This window comes from Bubalus kerabau, chromosome 19, assembly GCF_029407905.1.
Source record: "Bubalus kerabau isolate K-KA32 ecotype Philippines breed swamp buffalo chromosome 19, PCC_UOA_SB_1v2, whole genome shotgun sequence".
Classification (NCBI taxonomy): Eukaryota; Metazoa; Chordata; class Mammalia; order Artiodactyla; family Bovidae; genus Bubalus; species Bubalus kerabau.
Genome location: NC_073642.1, coordinates 40,148,386 through 40,169,181, shown reverse-complemented (window position 1 = coordinate 40,169,181; position 20,796 = coordinate 40,148,386). Strand labels below are relative to the sequence as shown.

At 36.0% G+C, this 20,796-nt stretch overlaps 1 long non-coding RNA gene across 2 annotated transcripts in view; it reads right to left on the bottom strand.

Annotated features, from left to right (window-relative positions):
• LOC129633999 (uncharacterized) overlaps positions 1-20,796 on the bottom strand; it is a 120,524-nt gene that overhangs the window by 70,845 nt on the left and 28,883 nt on the right. For both annotated transcript variants that reach the window (XR_008705351.1, XR_008705352.1), the window contains one exon: positions 19,320-19,363. This is a non-coding gene — a long non-coding RNA (uncharacterized LOC129633999). The remainder of the gene's footprint in view (positions 1-19,319; positions 19,364-20,796) is intronic.

Here is a 20,796-nt window from a genome sequence, read left to right as displayed (position 1 = left end):
TTATCCCTCCTCCAAATTGACCCTATCATCATTCTCAGAAACTCTTAACTCTGTTTTAACAGATTTGAACACAATTCTTTTCTGCAGTTTTGGTCTCTCTCCCTTAGCAGCTCATTTACATCTTATATTAGGCCATAGGTATTTTTTTCAGGCAGTTGGTCTTCTCCTAAATTCTGAGAATTATCTTTTTTCAGTGGCCATTACTTGTGTTTAATTATTTTTAACAATCTTGAAATAGAGAAATTAAAAGGAAAAATGATACCTGCTGTAATCTAAGTAGAAGTGTTGTCAACATTTTAATTTCATTTCAAATAAATGCATTTATTTACATACTGTTTATTATACATCATACTGTATATATAGAATATATTTTGCTTTATTCAGTTAACATATTATTCAGTTTTTTATGTCTCCATAAATATTTCTAATGGCTCCATAGTAGGCTATTATTGTTTGCTTATCCATTCCCTTATGATTGGAAATTTTAATTTTTTTCTAATTCTGTTTCATTATAAATAACGCTGCCTTGTTTGCCTCTACTCATAAGGCTTGTTTTATGTTTTGTGATTTTTAGTCTAGATTCCCAGGATCAGAATTGAAGGGTCCAGATATTCTGAATTTAAGTCCAGAGTTCTTTAGGATCAGAATTTAGACTCTGTAGAGAATTATCAGAAATAGAGAGAGGAGGTGTCAGAGCTCAGTTTACAGCTCGAACCTTATGTTCCTTCACCTTCCACATTGCATGGGTTCTCCATGGAAGGCCAGATATTGGAGACAACATCGAAGAACCTTGGACAAGTATTTTGTTTATTGGGCCCTGCCTTCTGTCCTAAAATGCTCAACAGAAAATGGGAAAACCTACTGTCAGCACAAAATTTTTGTGAGCACAAACAAGATAATTAAATAGGAAAATAGCATGAGAACTCCATGGTGCATTCAGAGATCAGATAGGCAGCAAAACTGAGACAAAAAATAAAGTGGTAGCAACAGTGATCAGTTGAGCAAGTGAGCCCAGGATACAAGTATTAGAAGGCATCTACACCACATAGGCCACACAGTTACACTCCTGATTTATATTAGTTAGCTACCAATTTACATCCCTGATTTAAAGCAACTTTTCTGTACTTGGCTTGTCTCACATGCTCCTTTAGCCTCCTTTCCCAACTGAAATCTGGATTTTTTGGTCCACCACTGCTACTGCACATCTGCAATGGCTCCTACTCTTCAGACGCCTCCTAACTCATGAAGATAACACTGAAGGGTTAAATCCCTTCAAGCCATCATGTAACTTGTATAACACTGTGCTGTAATATCACTGAAACGACCACCCAGTATTTCTTATTACTCAGAAGCATTCTACATTCTAATCAGCTTTCTTATTGTTTTTAATACATATACTATACCACTGGGCTTTCCAGATGGCACTAGTGGTAAAGAACTCACCGGCCACTGCAGGAGAGACATGATATTCGGATTTGATTCCTGGGTGAGAGGATCTCCGGGAGGGCATGTCAACCAGTATATACTGTACAAGGGAATTGGGGCATGGGGGAGACACTAATGTCTTGAGTGAGATTAGACCAATGTAGGATGTATAAGATATTTGAAATCCAGTGTGTGTTTAGACTGGAAAAAAGAATCATCTTAGAAGAAGGAACATCACTTTCAATGGGAAGGACAGAAATATATTTGTTTCAAGTCTACAAATAGTTGGGGGAGTGGAGAGAGCTAATTTTGAAAATAATGCAGAGAACTTTTTCATCTTAAATAAAAAAGAAAAAAGTTATACACTTATTTTATACATATAATGATCATTGATAATGCATTATATATTATATGGTCTAGAAACATTGAAATAGAGATGAGAGAACCTGAAAGATTTATTTATGATTATTCTTTTTTTTTTTAAAAAAAGACCATTTACTGAAATTTAGGTTTTAGTCAGGCAGGCTGGAACCTTAAGGTTTTATATACTTTTGTATGTTTTAAATTTTTATTTTGATTGTATATTGCATGCATGCATGCTAAGTCATTTCAGTTGTGTCCAACTCTTTGCAACCCCATGGACTGCAGCCTACCAGGCTCCTCTGTCTGTGGAACTTTCCAGGCAAGAATATTGGAGTGGGTTGCCATTTCAAAAATAACACACAAACCTCTTCTGGAAACAGATTAATCCCAGAGTGGGCATGTGAACCAACCAGTCTGAATTTCTGGGGAATTGATTTATGGATGCTAGGATATTGTGAGCTTAGGGTTGTCAGAAGCCACTCACCAGTTTTCAGAGAGAGAGAGAAATCAGCAGAGATAAGCAGAGGTGAGAGTTCAAGATGATGGGAGGAAGAGGTTAATGAACCCACATAAGTCATTTGGTTAGACTGTGCCCCAAATGCAGCACACTTAGTTTTTATGCAAGTTTGAGTTTGTTTTCTCTAACTTGTAATCAATACGTTTCTGAATTATATCCTTCAATTCCTGGTATCTGGGTCTGTACTACCATTAGTCTGATAAAATTGCTCTCTAGATACTTTAATACTTTAATTGCCATTCAAATTCCCATAACAGTCATGATCTTAATATCTCAGTGTAATTTAACCATATTGCCTTTACTTCCCTATCACCTTAGATATTTCAAGCTGAAAAGGATTTCTTCTTTTTTTTTCATATGGACCATTTTTAAAGTCATTTATTGAATTTGTTACAATATTGCTTGTGTTTTATGTTTTGGTTTTTTGGCCTTGAGTCATGTGGGATCGTAGCTCCCTAATCAGGGATCGAACTGGCACTCCTGGCATTGGAAGTTAAGGCAAGGTCTTAACCACTGGATCTCCAGGGAAGCCCCAGGATTTCTAATAGAGAATTGAAGGCCTTCAAAATTGTTAGAAGTCCAGGTGGAGTAGAGTTCAGGAGATTGCCTCTGTTATCATAGGTTTGAAAGTCATTCCATTGTTGCTTTGATGCAGATGTTAGGACTCTGCAGCTGCTAAGGCTTCTTCTACCACTGCCTCTGCTGCAGAGACCTCACCCAGCAAGGCTGGCAACTGGGTACTGGAACTTGGGGTCTGTCCACCACTCATTAGTCATGGAAAGATGACCTCTGCCTCTCTTTCATCTTTTAAATGTTATATGAGAGCATCTAACTGACAGCATTCAAATCTCATGAGGAAGCCTAGCTACCAGTAAATTTAGGAAAAACAGATTTTAAATCCATAGCTTTTCCAAATAGGATGAAGGCAAAATGGACATTGAAAGACCAGTTCAAGAATCCATTAAATCTTTCTGACAATTGCCTACTTCCTGTCAACATATGGCATCACTTTTCTGTCCCCCCTTCTTTTGGCTGCTCCCTTCTTGTTCTACTTCCCTGTTTAACATTTTCTACTTCCAACCAAAATAGGAATTTCCAGAGCTCTCACTCTAGACTTTTTGCTTTTTTCTCTTTTCTCCATATGCTATCTTCATACACTATTCATACACCTTGATTTTAAATATTATTTCTCTCCCTTTTACTGAATTCCAGGATGAGTCACAGATCCAAAATGATGGAATAAATTGAAAAAGGAGAGGGAACTGGATAAAGTGATCTGAAACTCATGATGAAAATAAATTCTTCCAAAGAGCTCTTCTAAATGTTTGTATCCCTAAGTCCAAGTTCGTATATTAAAGAGAAAGCATCATGAAGCATCAGTGGATATAGAAGACATATTTACTGTATCAAATGGAATTCTTTGAGCTACAAGCAAACATATAATCCACATTGAATTAAATGTTAAGTTGTGTGTAATCTTATATAACAAAATATCTAGGGGGAGACTGTTTTACAGTTAATTTGTGTCTTAATGATACCATCAAAGAACCAGAGACGTTTCATTTATCCACTTTGCCAACTTCACTCTATCATTGTCATCTTCCCTCCTGGTTGTAAGAAAACTATAGCAGTTTCATGTTTCATGTTCATGACTAGCGAATTTTTATGGAAGAAAACCTTTCCACAAAGCCCTTAGGAGTCATCCAATGGTCAAACTCCACTGGCCAAGATTAAATTACATATCAACCACCTATCACAAAGAAGGCTGGGAAATGAATACTCTTAATACTCATAATACCATATTGGAAGGCACACTATGAGAGCCAGAAAGCAGAGGTGCTGTTGGGAAAAAAAAAAAAAAAAGACTATAATGTCTGCCATTTTATTCAAATTTTCAGGTTACATGAATTCATGATGAATTGCAAATGCCTTGAATGACAGAGTCTGGACAAAATAACTGACTAACCTTGAGTAATGGATTCAGTCCAACAAAGGTAATTGTAAAACCTGAATTTGGAATCTAAGCTTAATTTTGTTTGGTCAAGATATAAATGGTATACAAAATATAAAATACAAGGGAAAGACCTGAATTATTGTTTTCCAATAAGAACAAAGGAAAAAAATCTATGTGGCTGCTCAAAAACTGAGTTTAACCTTATGATAATGGAAATTTAAAATGAGGGGGAATCAATTTTTCTGGATGGTAACAGAGCTGACAAAGCATTCAAATGTTTGATAAATTAGAATATATCAGACTAGACAAAGAGGACTGTCATTTAATTGGAGGAGCTGGATAGGCTTTTCCTGAGGAAGGAGAGTCCCAGTCCTCCTTATGTCAGTCTTACATGTGTTCTGAGGGTCCTTCTAGGGTCAGTCTCTAAACACCTCATAAATGCAATCAATAGGGAAACGAGAGGCAAATTTGTGTAGCCTAGTAGGAAATGGCAACCCACTCCAGTACTCTTGCCTGGAAAAATTCCACAGACAGAAGAGCCAGGTGGGCCACAGTCCATGGGCTCCCTAAGAGTCCAATATGACTGAGCCTCTAAGAACCATCCCTACTATAAAAACTCATTTGTTTTCTGTTCTTTCCCTGTATCATCATAGGCTTCCATTTATTCCATCTTTTAGAAAAACTATATCCATTTCCTTTCTTCCTGAATTTTTCTTCCTATTTTACAAATGATTTTTGTCATTTTCTGCCGTTTGTCTACCTTCTTCTTTTACTTTGCCTCTATACTTTCTCGTTAAACTGACTTTAGTTTCCTCTACTCATTTTAATACATATTTTTTTTCTTTCTTTCTGGAGGTGTTTCTGTTACAAGAAAGATAGTGACAAAGAGTCAAAAGAGTCTCCAAATACTTCCTTTGGGTAAGTATCTCCAATATTAATTACATTTTAAACAGCTAATTGTATTATTAGAAACCAATTTGGTTCAAGAAAGAGAATGCCTATAACACTGGCCCTCCATTAGCTTAGGTATGGAAGAAAAACAGACAAAAGATAAATAATAAAAAGTAAAGGAAAATGGGAAAGCAAGGAGGAAGGAGAGAGAAAAAATGCCTTGAAGAACAAGCTGTTATTCTTAATAGATATTTGTAGACTGATGAATTATAAATTTGATTCCCTTATGACTAAGTTCTTTCCAAGACAAGAGAAGTCTTCCATGCCCATGAAAATACTGCACTCATCACTACTCTCCTTGCCACTGGCCTGGACTGTTGACAGTCGTGGTTCTCAAGAGGAGTGATTTTTGCCTCCAGGGGACATTTGGTGATATTTAGAGATATTCTGAATGATAACAATTGGGGAGGAGGAAACTACTGGCATCTAGTGGGTAGAGACCAGGATTGCTGCTAAACAGATAAACAGGACAGCTCCTCATAACAGAGAATTAAATGCCAGTTTTACCCAGGGGAAGGCACAACTCTTCAAAAAGAGGCACTGAATCTATTGCTAAGCGTTAATCACTCAGTTGTGTCCAACTCTTTGGGACCCCATGCACTGTATTCCACCAGGCTCCTCTGCCCTTGGAATGCTCCAGGCAAGGCTGCTGGAGTGGGTAGCCATTCCCTTCTCCAGGGTACCTTCATGACCCAGGGATTGAACCTTGTTCTCCTGCACTGTAGGCAGATTCATTACCATCTGAGCCATCAGGGAAGCCCTTGAATTGCTAAGGAGTTGCCAAAGGACACCAGAAAACCTTTGCTTTAAAAAAAAAAAAGAAAAAAGCAAATTTGTTTGTTATTCGTATAACAATTTTATAATATTTTCTATTACCATAGTTGCAAAATAGATGAAGTTACTGGAGGCTTTAAATTTTAGGTTTTGTATCACATAAAATGACATATTCTATTGTCTTTTTCCTGTCATGTGAATACAAGCACTTTAAGGGCTTTCTATTGTTATAGTCCACTGGTGGCACATAATAGGCATTCAATAAGCATTTATTTTTTAATAGATTACTGCCTTAATAGATTAACTTAGTAGGGCTAAGCTATCCAATTTTTAAAAAATAACTTGAACTATTTTCCATTCCTTTTCTCCTTCCTTTCAGCCTTTAACATTTTTTTATAGGCACTTTGGTAAATCAGGCAATTGTTAGGATTCCTGTCTTCATAAAAAATATAAATGTGAACACACACAAATATTTTTATTCAGTTTTAGACATCTGAAGACATTTGAAAGGTCATAGGATCCATGGGTTCCAAACTATTTGAAAACCTCTAAAACCATAAATGCGATAGTCAACCAAATATCCTGCTTTTCTAGATATGGTAAACCTACAAAGGAAGAAAAAAAGTGATCCCTACCAAAGTCAATCAACAAGCTACCTAAAGTATTTGTACCTATGGAAAGGCTCTCACTGAATTAAAAAATTACTTATAGAAACATTTATAGTACATATTGCTTTTAAGTTCTGAAGTTCTGTAAGTTGAGAAGTGTATTTTCCCATTTAATGTTTTTAACCTGCTTATAAACAAGATCTTATTTAAGGTTTCTTATAGTAACTTGATTAAATTACGAAGTTCAGCCAGGCTTTCCTTATTCATGACCTGTTTGCAAGGAAAAGGCAAAAGGAGTGCAATATGTCTGCAGGGAGATTATTTTCTATTGATGGGTGTCTGTTGACAGAATCCTTATCATTTCTTGCCAATTTTCTCAAAGAACATTGTGACAACTGCTCACAGCAGGCAGAGTCAGACTCCAGAATTGATTTTGGCAATCTGTATTGATCATATTGTTGATGATCTTTAAAACATCTTGCTGTTACAGACTTTACTTATGTCAAGGAGAATTAACAAATCTATCTGATACTGGTATGTTCATGCCTTTACCAAATCTTGAATTCTGAAAATAAAAGCATAGGAAGTAAATTGTAATTGTCATCAATATTTAAGAGTCATCTTCAGCCAAAAAGCATCAACAAGCTAATAGAACATTTTACAAAGATACTGCTCCCATTTTAATCAGCTACATAATGACTTCAGAGATTCATAAAATGAAAGTGATAGGGAAGCATGTTTCTTTTTGAACTTATTTCGCTTTTGTTCTTCGTGCAAAAATCCAAAAAGATGTGGAAGCCTGCAATAGAGGAAAAATGAAAGGAAAGGAAAAGAAGGGGAATAAAGAGGCAAAGACAAATTGAAACAAAGAATTTTTAAATGTTTGCCATAATTTTCCTGCTAAAATATAAGAAAAGAGATATCAGAAAACTAATAATAGAAAAATGAGGAATTGGAAGCCAATGTGACATTGATTTAAATAAATATATCTGTGTGTATGTGTACATGTGCACATATATGCATATTATTAATGTATTTGATTACTGAATGTTCCTTTCAAGAGCACTAGAAAATATATTTGCATATGTTTTCTTTGTCTTCTTGCATTATTCTCATTTTACAGAGGGAAAAAATAAAGGACAGAAAGAGTAAGTGATGAATAAGACATTACCCCATCAGTGGGAAGAATGGAGGGTATTTAGTTCTTTTGAGAGTTAATCAATGATCTACCCCTTAAATAATTTCTAGGTCATGAGAGATATGATATATACCAAAACAGAAAACAGTGCCAGGAGTCTGATGGTTTCATTTCACTTAAAACCAAATTAACCTAAAGGGATGATCTGACTTTGAAATCCAAATTTCTTAGCAAAGTGGCTTATGTTAGGTCTTCCCTGGTGGCTCAGATGATAATGAATACCTGCAGTGCAGGAGACCCAGGTGCGATCCCTGGGTTGGGAAGATCCTCTGGAGAAGGGAATGGCAACCCACTCCAGTATGCTTGCCTGGAGAATTTAATGAATAGAGGAGCCTGGAGGGCTACAGTCCAAGGGGTCTCGAAGAGTCGGACACAACAGAGCAATTAACATTTTCACTTTATGTTAGTGTCTGTTTCAAAGATAGGTTAGGGACTAGGCTTAGACCAGTGGCTACCTGTCTATCCTCTGGATGTACCAGTCTGAGTCAAGAATGCCTTCAGCATGTGTACATTAAGTCAGACTTGTTTCGCATATCTTGAACATTAGAGTTTTATGTTATTTCTTTTTTTTTTTTCCAAATGAATTTGGCCTAAAATGTTAACAAAATTGGAAACAGCTGTGTTAAGAAACTACTTTCTTTTCCATTTATAGTCCTGTCGACCAATATAAACTTCATCGTTTTAGAGGAGCTTCTCCCCCACATCCAGATGTTATAGATTTCTCAATAATCCTCAGCAAAAATTGCCAAAACCAACAAGAAGTTTTAACATGTAAATTCAACACATTGTTTCATGCTCATCATGGCCTTTTCTCCATCAACCCCATCCTCATCAGATTTCAGATGCTCGGCAGTTGACACAGCTACAGCAAAGGACTCTGAGTCATCATCTCATTGTGGGATGGGTTCCTTTTAAATTTTTTTTTGTCTGATTCATGAACTGCTTTTTGAAAATCTAAAAATGGTTCATGAATTGCTTGGGAGTTGGCAAAAATTAATAATAATGAGCCCATTTTCAGTACACTGAAATGAACTGATTATCATTGCAAGCTGTTGCTAATTTGGATTCTTGATGGCAAGAAAGGGTTTCTACAGGAGCTCTTTTATTTGCAAGTAGGACAGATTTCATGGTGTAGCAGAAGAGCACTTTTGTAACCTTTATCTTTATGTTTTCTTTTAGGATTATGGGATATGTAGGATTGATAGGGCTGTGATCGAGAATGAGTTGTTTTTTAACCTAGTCACACAGGGAAGCTGATATAACCAAGAGATCATTCTAAACAAGTGGTAAAATGCAGACATGTCACTTAATCCAAGAATAGAACTTGGGTGCTTTTGCAAATGCTAGGAGATTATGTTCTGCAGAATAAGCATGGATAAATCTGGATATTTTATCCTAATTTATTATCCTGATATTGTTAGTTTTGCTCATATCAGTTTCTAATCATTTTCTCCTAAACTTTCAAAGCTATTGGCTTCAGCAGCATCCTCTAGTTGAATTTTTTACTGGGGAAAGTGTATGTTACCCATCAAGTGGGAATTCCTCTTGCTTATGTTTGATGAAAAAAAAGAGTGTATGGCAAAGTTAAGATTGTCTACAGATATTCCTGAAAAATCAGAAATGATACTTATCAGAAAATATTTTTGGCATAATTTGGGAATATTTAAATGAAACAGACAAAAACCAAAACAAAATGAGAAAGCCTATTTGTCTTCTCACAAACTTGTGAAATCAAATATTTTAAAATCTTGTTTTCATAGTAAACATGTACTTACAATAATGTTCCTGTTTTAGAATCAAGTAAGTGATCTTAGAAAGCAGGAACCTAAATGCAAAGTAATTATGAAAGAAATAACTTGACCTTATATGGTTAAATACACAATGGGATGAATTACTTTAATTTGTGGCTGAATTTTAATATACAAAATACCTCAAAGTAATTAAATAAACAGTACTTAAGAAAATCATACTATCCTTCCTCATTTTATAGCTATGGGAATATTAAACTTTTTGACCAAAACTATTCATTGTCCAGCTACATACTGGTGGCAATGGAAATCTCTTGCTGGTAGGAAAGTTCTGTTTAATCTTGCATTCAGAGTTCTACCTCATTCTAAAATTTCAAAAATTTCTCTGAATTATCCTCTTTGAAGTTTTATTTATCAAAGCCAACAAGTACAAAAAGCTTTGAAAATAGTAAATGTATCTCTGACAATGTGCAGAAGAGCCACAATTTAAGTGTAACTTAAAATTTTTAAATCAATAGCAAGAAATCTCATCAGATACCACATTAAGAAAAGCTAGAAAAATATATTAAGTAAAACATGGAATGCCTATGAAAAATGTCAGTATGATGGAAGACAGCAGAATGAAGCTCTTGGATTAGAAATGGTACCTTTATTTGGTGTTAAGTAAAAATAGACATATGAATCTTACCCTTGGCAAGGCAATTTCAAAATCTTTACTTTTTGGAATCTGAGGCTTTACTATATCCAGAAACTCTATCTAGAAATCATAATTTAAAGCAGGTAGTGTTTCAGTCTCTCATACAGGATATATAAATGTCAAATCATGTTACAGTTTGATGCAGAAAACTATTTTATTCTCAATGAGAGCTTTAAGTGTGAAAGAGAACCAGAAATATCACATAGTACACACAGAAATTTAAATAATTTTACAGTATTTCTAAAAAAATCATTTAATAATTTTTAAAAATCTCTAGAGTCAGTAACTTAGCCATTATTTTGAAAAACCTGAATTCACTGGCCCATCAAACCTAAAGGTCAAAGCACTCCATCTTTATCTTAATGTTCTAGACTTTATTATGAGACAGAATTATGGGGTGAGGGTGGGGGCCAAAGAAAGAGAAGGATCTGGTAATCTTGGTCTCTTTAATTTTACTCTCTGCCATGTGCTAAAGACACCATTTCAGATCTGTTTTTTCAAACTCATTTTTTCTTCCTTAATTTTTCTTAAGGCCAAATAAGAGGGGAAATAAGAGTATATGGGAGGTGAGGGCTTAGTAGAAATATTTAAATTCATATTAAAACAAAATTCTGTACCAATCTCTGTCTTTAAAAATCTTCTAAATATAATGCTAAATGTTTAGGTCCACTGGAAAAGAGAATTGTATTTTCCATCTTTTGAGAACTAAGATTCATATCTTTAGAAGGATATATCTAGTTGATTTTTATAGCTAAGAGGTTGCCGAAGAGGAGGAAATATAAGGGAACTTCCCCTTAGGACTCCATGCTCCCACTGCAGGGGGCTGGGATTTGATCCCTGATTAGGGAATTAAGATCCCACATGCTACAAAGTGTTGGGCAATAAAAAAGAGAGGGAAATATGAAGTCAACTACAATATTTGGTAGATAAATCACAGAGAGTGGGCTGGCAGATCCCGCATGTACATGAGATAGTGTTTCTCTGAGAAGAGATTGAGACTTCCAGAAAGCAAGAAAAGCACAGACATGGACATCTCATTGTGATGTTCTGAGTGGCTGTTTTTTAGGGAGAACAATATATATTTGCAAAGAATTCCTCCCCTTGACGCTGTTTCTATCATCATGTCTTCTATCCCTCCTCAGAGTCATGTTCTCTTAATATTCCTGCCTCTGTGATTCTGACTCTACATAAGGATGCAGGCATTTCTTATCATTATATGAAACTATTAGATTGCCATGATAGTAAAAGAGTCTGCAAGCTATGGCTGATCAACTAAAGTTGACACCCTACCTGTTTTCAAGTGGCCTTTGTATTAAGAATGAGTTCTGTATTTTAAAAAGATGAAAAAAAAATCAAAATATGTTTATTATCTTATGGCATGTGAAAACTATATGAAGTTTGAATTTCAGAGTCCATAAATAAAGCTTTATTGGAACACTGACATGCTCATTCCCTTAAATATTATCCATGGCAGTTTTTGTACTACAAAGGACTGCACAGCCTAAAGTAGTCGTTATTTGGCACTGTGTTGACAAAAACCGCTAAAAGACACCATAACTTCCGCAGCTTCCATTACCTCTTTTGCCTTCACTTTTTCAGGAAATGGTATCAACAGTCTTCTAGTAATTTGGCATGAAAATTGTATAGTTTTTCTTCATCAGAGTTTTTAACCAGTGTGACTTTCCTGGGTTATAATGTGTCCAGTCATCAATCCCCACTGACCCAAGGTATAAAGGAATCAATAAAACAACCATTTTCCCCTTTAGATTACCATGTTTTTAGGTTTAGGTTTTCACATCACTTACCTATCCTCCCAAAAAACTTTATGGATTTAATATGAATTTATTCCAAATTCCAGAAATCCAGAAGGCATTGCCCTAGATTCCCTTACATGTAGAATCTGACCTGAACTGATTTGAGCTACTTAGCATCTCAATTTATCCAATTTAAGAATGAATATTTCTCAAACAACCCAATCAAAAAATGGGCAGAGGAACAAAATGGACACACAGATGGCAAACAGACACGGGAAAAAAATGTTCAACATTACCGGAAAAATGCAAATCAAAACTACAATGAGGTATTACCGCACTCTGGTCAGAATGTCCATCATCAAGTCTAGAGAGGACATGGAGAAGAAAGCATCCTCCTACACTGTTGGTGGGAATGTAAATTGGTACAGCCACAATGGAGAGCAGTATGAAGTTTTCTCAAAAAACTAAAAGCAAAACTGCCACATGATTCGGCAATCTCACTTCAAGGCATATATCCTGAGAAAACCGCAATTCAAAAAGATACATGCACCCCACTGTACACTGCAGGACTATTTACAGCAGCCAGCACATGGTAGCAACCTAAGTGACCATTGACAGAGGAATGGATAAAGATGTGGTACATATATATATATAATGGAATATTACTAAGCCATAAAAAAGAATGAAATATTGTCATTTGCAGCAACATGTGGGACCTAGAAATTATCATACTAAATGAAGTAAGCCAGAGAGAGAAAGACAAATATTATGATATTGCTTATATGTAGAATCTGAGGAAAAAAAGATACAAATTAACTTATTTACAAAACATAAACAGACTCACAGACATAGGAAATAAACTTGTGGTTACCAAAGGTGAAAAGGGTGGGGGAAGGATAAATTAGGAGTCTGTGATTAACATATGTACACTGCTGCTGCTGCTGCTAGGTCACTTCAGTCATGTCCGACTCTGTGTGACCCCATAGATGGCAGGCCACCAGGCTCCCCCGTCCCTGGGATTCTCCAGGCAAGAACACTGGAGTGGGTTGCCATTTCCTTCTCCAATGCATGAAAGTGAAAAGTGAAAGTGAAGTCGCTCAGTCGCATCTGACTCTTAGCGACCCCATGGACCCCAGCCTACCAGGCTCCTCCGTCCATGGGATTTTCCAGGCAAGAGTACTGGAGTGGGTTGCCATTGCCTTCTCCACGTATATACAAAATAGATAACCAACAAGGACCTACTGTATAACACAGGGAACTATACTGAATATCTTGTAATAAACTATAAAGGAAAATAATTGAAAAAGAATATATGTATATGTATGTATATATATATATATATATATATATATATATCTGAATCACTTTGCTGTACACCTGAAATTAACATGACATTGTAAATCAACTATACTTCAATAAAAAAATATATTTAAAACAAGAATGAATATTTCTCCTGAAGAGACTTTAATGAGCTTAATAAAATGTTTAATAAATGGTCTTGTAGACTCTGTTAGGGATGTTACGTGATACAAATTCTGTGAATGTTACCTTTCTCAATTCTGAAATAACTAGATTTCTATACACGTATTTCCAAGAGTTTCAGATCAGAGATTGTGAACTTACAGCCCTCTCAAAATTATTATTAACTATATAAAAATTGTTCTTCCTCACTCATCCCCATACCACGCTGTCCGTAAATGACACTGTCAGTTACTCAGCTGTGCTAGATGAAAATATATCTAGAATCACTTCTTGCCAGCTCTGCCATTATCACACTGATGTGATATTTTCTTCTCTGGGTTATTACAATAAAAAAAAGTAAAAGTATTATTGGCTCAGTCATGTCTAACTCTTTGTGACCCCATGGACTGTAGCCCACCAGGCTCCTCTGTCCATGGAATTCTCCAGGCAAGACTACTGGAGTGAGTAGCCATTTTCTTCTCCAGGGGATCTTCCCAACCCAGGGATTGAACATGAGTTTCCTGTATTGAAGGCAGATTCTTTACTGTCTGAGCCTAACCTATAGACTATTAGTCTTCCTTCTAATCTGGCCTTTCCATAGTGAATTCTCCACAGATAATCAGAATGATCTTTTTAAAAAGTACATTTCTCATCTCACTCTCCTGGTCAAAGCCTTCCAACTTGCTCTCATATATCCAAGGAACTCCAAGCTCTTTCATATGGTCTACAAAGCCCTATAAGATCCCCCACAATAGGGCCTCTGCCTAAGAGTATCACTTTGTACCACTCTGCCTTAGCTGGTCAGCTAATGGTATTACAGATCTCTTGCTCATTTCTGTCTCAGGGTTTCTCTTTCTGAGGGATTTGTACTGGCTGTACATCTTGCTTTGAACTTTCCTCCTCCAGATTTCACATGACTCCCCTCATTGGCATCATGATTCTGTTCAAGTACATCACCTAATGCAGGCATTCCATGACTATCTTATACAAGTAATACTTCCCTCAATGCTGTGTCATTCTCTGCTCTCACACTTAGGTTTACTTTCTTCATTCCTATGGCTATCATTCTCTAGAGTCATCACCTTATGCTTAGCCTGATACACTAAACTTTTAACAATAGAATGGAGCTGCAGATAAAGCACTAGATTTGAAGAGACTTGCATTCTACTGAAGCTGCATCATACAAGGTCTGTGATTTTTCTTGACTTCAGCTTCTTTGTCCCTAAATGAAAAATTCTGACTTATATGACCTTTGCAATATTTAACTTTCTCAAATTCTAAGTTGTTTTTTTTTCTGCCTCAATTCTTTTCCTCCGCTAGTTCAACATGTACCAGTTCTATTTTACCACTTTCCTTTTCTAACTCTCCACTGACTGTCCAATAAAGTGCAAAGTATACTCCCTAATCTATTAAAGATGCTCTTTCCACGTGCTTATCTCCTGATATAGAAGCTGCAGCAAGTTATCCAGAAGATTGAGCTAAGATATAAAATTCACCACAAAGTCCTTTCTCCAGAGTCAAGGGTAATTAAGAATAATTTAAGATGTTTTAACTGTGAAACTGGAGGAGGAAAATGGCAACCCACTCCAATATTCTTGCCTGGAAAATCCCATGGACAGAGGAGTCTGGGCTACAGTCCATAGGATTGCAAAGAGTAGGACATGACTAAGCAACTGAGCAACTGTGAAAAAGTAGAAACAATGTAAATGTAAAATAAAAAATAGTTTTTTTTGATTGGAATCACATTAATTTACAAATCAGTTTGGAAGAGAGATAACATTTTTAAATGAGTTTTCTAATTCAAGCAATAATAGACATTGTTGCTCTGATTTGAAAAGTTTAATGCATTTGCAAATTTAAATATAAAATGTAAATAAGTTCTCCGTGTGAAAAATAAAAATAATACATAGCCAATGAAAGCCTCCTTGAATCCCACTCGGTTCTAGTCCCTGAGATAACTTCTGCCATTCAAATGGGATGCATCATCTAAGAACTCTGCCTATGCATTTACCTACATATATTTTTGTACATATGAAAAAATAGTGTTTTGCTTTAAATGTATTATGCTTTGGGTATTACTCCATAATCTGATTTTTTAACTTACTATGTCTTGAAGAACATTCCATTTTGCATGCATAGGGTATACAACATGACCAAATTCTTTTGACTGTTTTATATTTCATAATATGGATGCATTGCAATTTAGGTCTTCATTCCTCTATTAATAAAATTTATTTTTCACAAGTATTTTTTCTGCTATTACCAAATATTATTATAATAAAAGTAGACAGATCAGGGTTGGATTTTAATTTTTGTCATATATAAGAACCCAAAAAATCTTTGTGTTTTAATTGTAATAGCTGATATCACTGGTATTTGTCACCTTATCTTGTGCTTTTTGTTTAAATGGTTTCCGAATGTTTCTGTATTTACTAAGAAAGATTATGCTGCCTTTGTTTTTATCCAGTGAAAAATATACATCCTTTTTTCCTAGCAGTTCTACAACTACAAACATAAAGCTGTGTTCTGAAATAATAAATGCCAAGGATAAAATAATTTCTTCTTCCCAGCATTATTTACAATGATAAAACAGTTAAAATACCTTAAATGTTCTTGAATTCTTTATGGTAGATGAGAAAGAAGAGACTTTTTTCCTATAGTTTATTGGGGAAGGGAGGAAATATCTTCTCTGAATCACATTGCCAAAGCAGGGTAGGATTCCAAGTAGCTTCGGGAAATTTCTTTTAGACTTATGTACCACCTTGGAAGACTGTAAATGCAAAGGACTTTTGAACATGAGCCATGAAAAAGACTTACTGGTAACTGAGCTCAGAAAAAAGGTCCAAAACGAAACCTGCGTGTGTGTGTATGTGTATGATTTGCCTTCATGTGTGCATTTGTGTGTTATTTTTAAATGTCTAAATCCAAATATACCTACTTGGTAAGGGCTCTTACTGTGGGGAAAAGTAACTGAGTCATTAGCTAAGCCAAAAGAAGTCAGAGGGAGATAAAATACCACTTCTGAAAGGCAAGATTAAATAATAAAATATAAACTGCTTTATTATTGGATGAATAAATAACAAACAAATGTGAAAGAGTAGATTTCTCTCAGGTATTAAATTACTGTTAACTGATATTTTGATTTCCTGAATTGAAATAGAAAGTGAGAGAGGGCTGAGATTTGCAACTTGCAGAGTGAGAACAGATTTTAGGCCAATGTTTGTGGTTAGAAGATTCCCAGACATAGAGGCAGATCTGGGACACAGATCCTATGGTGGGGTTAGACAAAGGAACTTAGGAAGAGACATCTACATGGATTGTAGGTTTTCCTTTTTCAGCTGTCATTTCTTTAACCCTCAAGTCCTTAGTAACTTTATTAATTACTATATTCAAGTGATATTCTTATGTTGGCACAAGCTTGGGAAATTCACTAATTATATCCATATTTCAAAATAAGACTGAAAAAAATCTGGGATAGCATGTAGATATGGTAAAGAGATGGCAAGAGCTACCGTTCAAAGGGAGAAATGTAATAAAACAGAACTTTTGGATCCTAAGAAATATTTGACAGAACATTATCTTTCTTCCAAGCTCTATGGAATGATCTCCAAAATACTTATTCAAGTTTTTAAAGCAAGGGTAATCTTAAAGCTTAGAGGACTTGGAGACACTGGTTATTGATTCATCACTAGATTGGCTTAATTACATAAATATTGTTTTTTAGAAAGTCTACAGATAACAAGCTTTCTGAGTCCTATATACAGTAGCATATGTTTATGTTAAATTTGCATATTAATCACAATTTCTCTGGGCTTAGGAATCTTGGGTCATGACCTGATTCATCAAAACTATTTATATATTGCTCCATGATTTTCTGACATTTCTTATTAAAGAAGAAAATCTGAGTCTAGATGGATTTTACTTCCTTTGAAGATAATCTGTTCTTCTCTGCTTGGATGATTGTATGATTCTTTCTTTATTCTTGAGACATAAACTATCACCAGGTTATTTCAAATACTCATCTATTTTACTAATTTAATTATGACCTGGTTAATTCTTTTGAAATTATTTGGATCTTTCTTACATTCAGAATATTTTAGATTATTGTTAGAATCTGTGTGTTCTTGTCTCACTTTAAGAAAAAGCATCATATACATGTGGGAACATGAGTATGCTGTCATCTATATCTAGATTTTTCCCCTCTCTCATTATTTTAAACTTGTACCATTTTTCTCTATATCCACAAATAGCACTTCAAGTTGGTTCATGGTATTGATTTTCCTGTTTACTGTTTTGATCCAACTTCTGATTTTGCTGTACTGTTTTACCTTCTGCAAATATTTTCAAAAATTTTTAGTTCCATTTTAAAATGATCTCTAACTTTTACCTACCCCTTTTTTCATCTGTGATATAAGTTAAGTAACGGTTAATAGATTTAAAAAACCCTACTCAAAGTGTTCTTTTTAAAAAAAGATCTATTGACTGTGTTTATTCCTTCATTCAACAGGTTCAATTGATGTTATTGAGACTCAACAATGTCATTAAGAGCCTTGCTTCTTTCCTGCCCTCTCCATAGTGTCACCTTCATCCAAAGGTCAATCCCCATTAAAGTCTCAATAGTTCCTAGTACTTCTGCAGCTACATATCCAGCAATACATCCAGGAAGAGAGAAGTTGGGTCTCCTCCAGAAACACTCAGAAGGCAAAGAAGCATTCAGTAATCATTGACATTATATTGGCCCAAACTGGATTACATGTCTCCATACCCAGTGCTAGCTACATTGTCTGAAGACCTCAGTGCATTCATGAAAATGAAGTTCAAAAATCAGCTTTAAAAAACTACATTAAATGTGGTAAAATATAAAGCTTTTCATTTTTCCTCTTACTTGACCTCTCATAGTGTTTCATATTTACTATTTAATGTTATTCTAAGTAAATAAAAATTTGAATTATTAGCAAACAGTTTTACCACTCTTTACTTTGGGCAATGCCAATGTTTTAAATGCAAGTAGAAGAACATTTGGAGAAGGCAATGGCAACCCACTCCAGTACTCTTGCCTGGAAAATCCCATGGATGGAGGAGCCTGGTGGGCTGCAGTCCATGGGGTCACTAAGAGTCGAACACGAATGAATGACTTCACTTTCACTTTTCACTTTCATGCATTGAAGAAGGAAAATGGCAACCCATTCCAGTGTTCTTGCCTGGAGAATCCCAGGGACTGCAGAGCCTGGTGGGCTGCCGTCTATGGGGTCTCATAGAGTCGGACACGACTGAAGCGACACAGCAGCAGCAGCAGAACATTTAAATTACACACAAAATCAACAAAATTGTTATAATACATAGCTGGTACTTGCATGTGTGTTTCATTCTTACCACTACTGTCAAAATCAGCTCAATATCAACTCAGCTGTTTTTATTTTGTTCCTTGATATACAACACACTCTACCAATGCTCTACTTTCAGCTTAGTCATAAAAAAGCAAAGAAAAGGACTGAAAACGTGTTTCATCTTTCCATTTCTTTTCCAATGTCATCATTTTCAATGTAAACAGTTGATTAATACACAGAAGTTACAGGAGTAGGAAAGGATATGATAGGGTTCCTTAGTCTCTCATGTTTCTTAGAACTCCACTGCCTTCTTTCTATGTGAAGCAAAGTCTGGTTTAAATGATTCAAATGGAAAGCATGTCCCCTCTCTGGGGGCTGTCAATATTCTCCCTCAGTAGTAGATGTGAAACACCTTGTACTAACTCAGATTTGCTAAACCTCTACCAGCCATGGGGCCAATGGTGTTTTGTGCTCAGCTCACAGGCACACACCACATGTAGCAAATACTATATATGACTAGTGACAGACTCCACAGCACTTACCTACTCTGCTCACGTATGTGCTTCATTATCTCATCAGACTTCACCTACAAAACACAAGATCAAATATGAAATTATAAAGAATTTTAAGACAGCAACAACAGAGCATAAATCAACTACAAGACCCCTCTGAATGCAGGGACCTGTGCAATTGCACAGGTTGCCCTTATGAAGCCATCCTGGAACACAACCATGCCCATATCTACAACGTGGGCCTAAGAGTGCTTTGGGGAGTAAGGCCTGAACTCAAGGGTGCAGTTAGCCTCCAATGGCTGAGTGAAGATGAGAGTGAAGAGAGATGGAGATAGAGAAGAAAAAAGTATGGTAGCTACAAGGAGGGGATGGGCTACAGAGAAGCAGTTAAACACCCATTCAACTGTATTTCTTTATCCTCTCAACTTTATTTCAGAGGGTCTATAGTTTAATGTTTTTATACATACAGCAGTTTTTAATATCAAATTGTCTTCTCTTTCCTGTAGTAATTATTTTAGAAAATATTTTCCCACTGTAACCTGAGTGCTATATTTGTTGTTGTTCAGTCACTAAGCCAGGTCTGACTCTTTGGGACTCCATGGACTGCAGCACTCAGGCTTTCCCATCCTTCGCTGTCTCCCGGAGTTCGTTCACGTTCATGTCCATTGAGTTGGTATACCATCCAACCATCTCATCCTCTGTTGCCTCCTTCTCCTGTGCTCAATCTTTCCCCAGCATCAGTGTCTTTTCCAATGAGTCAGTTCTTCACATCAGGTGGCCAAAGTATTGGAGCTTCAGAATCAATCCTTCCAATGAATATTCAGGGTTGATTTCCTTTAGGATTGACTAGTTTGATCTCCTTGCAGTCCAGGGGATTCTCAAGTGTCTTCTGCAGCTCCACAATTCAAAAGCATCAATCTTCGGTGCTCAGCCTTCTTTATAGCCCAACTCTCAGATCTGTACATGACTACTGGAAAAACCATAGCTTTGACTATGGACATTTATTTTACAGATTTTCTCATAGGCGCCAAGCTGTTTATTGTTTCTGTTTACTCCGTTTCATTAAAGTGTGTACAGTCTCGATGTTTGTGTACAGGTAAAGTGGGAGCAGTCTCCTTTATTTGTTTCATGTCAGCATAGGTTACTGAAAATATTTTCACCTGATGTTGAGCCATGAATCTGCATGATACAAATTGACGTGACTAAAGCCCCAACTAGACAGAAGCCAACCTACAACCGCCAAGCTGTGTGCAAGTGGGGTATACCAGCAGGTCTCTTTGCTGTGTCTCTCTCTTTTTCTCACTGATGATGATGATGAGTCAGCTGCATATCCATATTTCTGGGCTTCCCAGGTGGCACTAGTGGTAAAGAACCCACATGCTGATGCAGGAGACATAAGAGACCCAGATTCCATCCCTGGGTCAGGAAGATCCCATATTTATGTCTGGTTTGGTATACCCAAATAGGCCCACTAAGTGGTTTTTTCACAGGATTCTTCTTGGTTTTG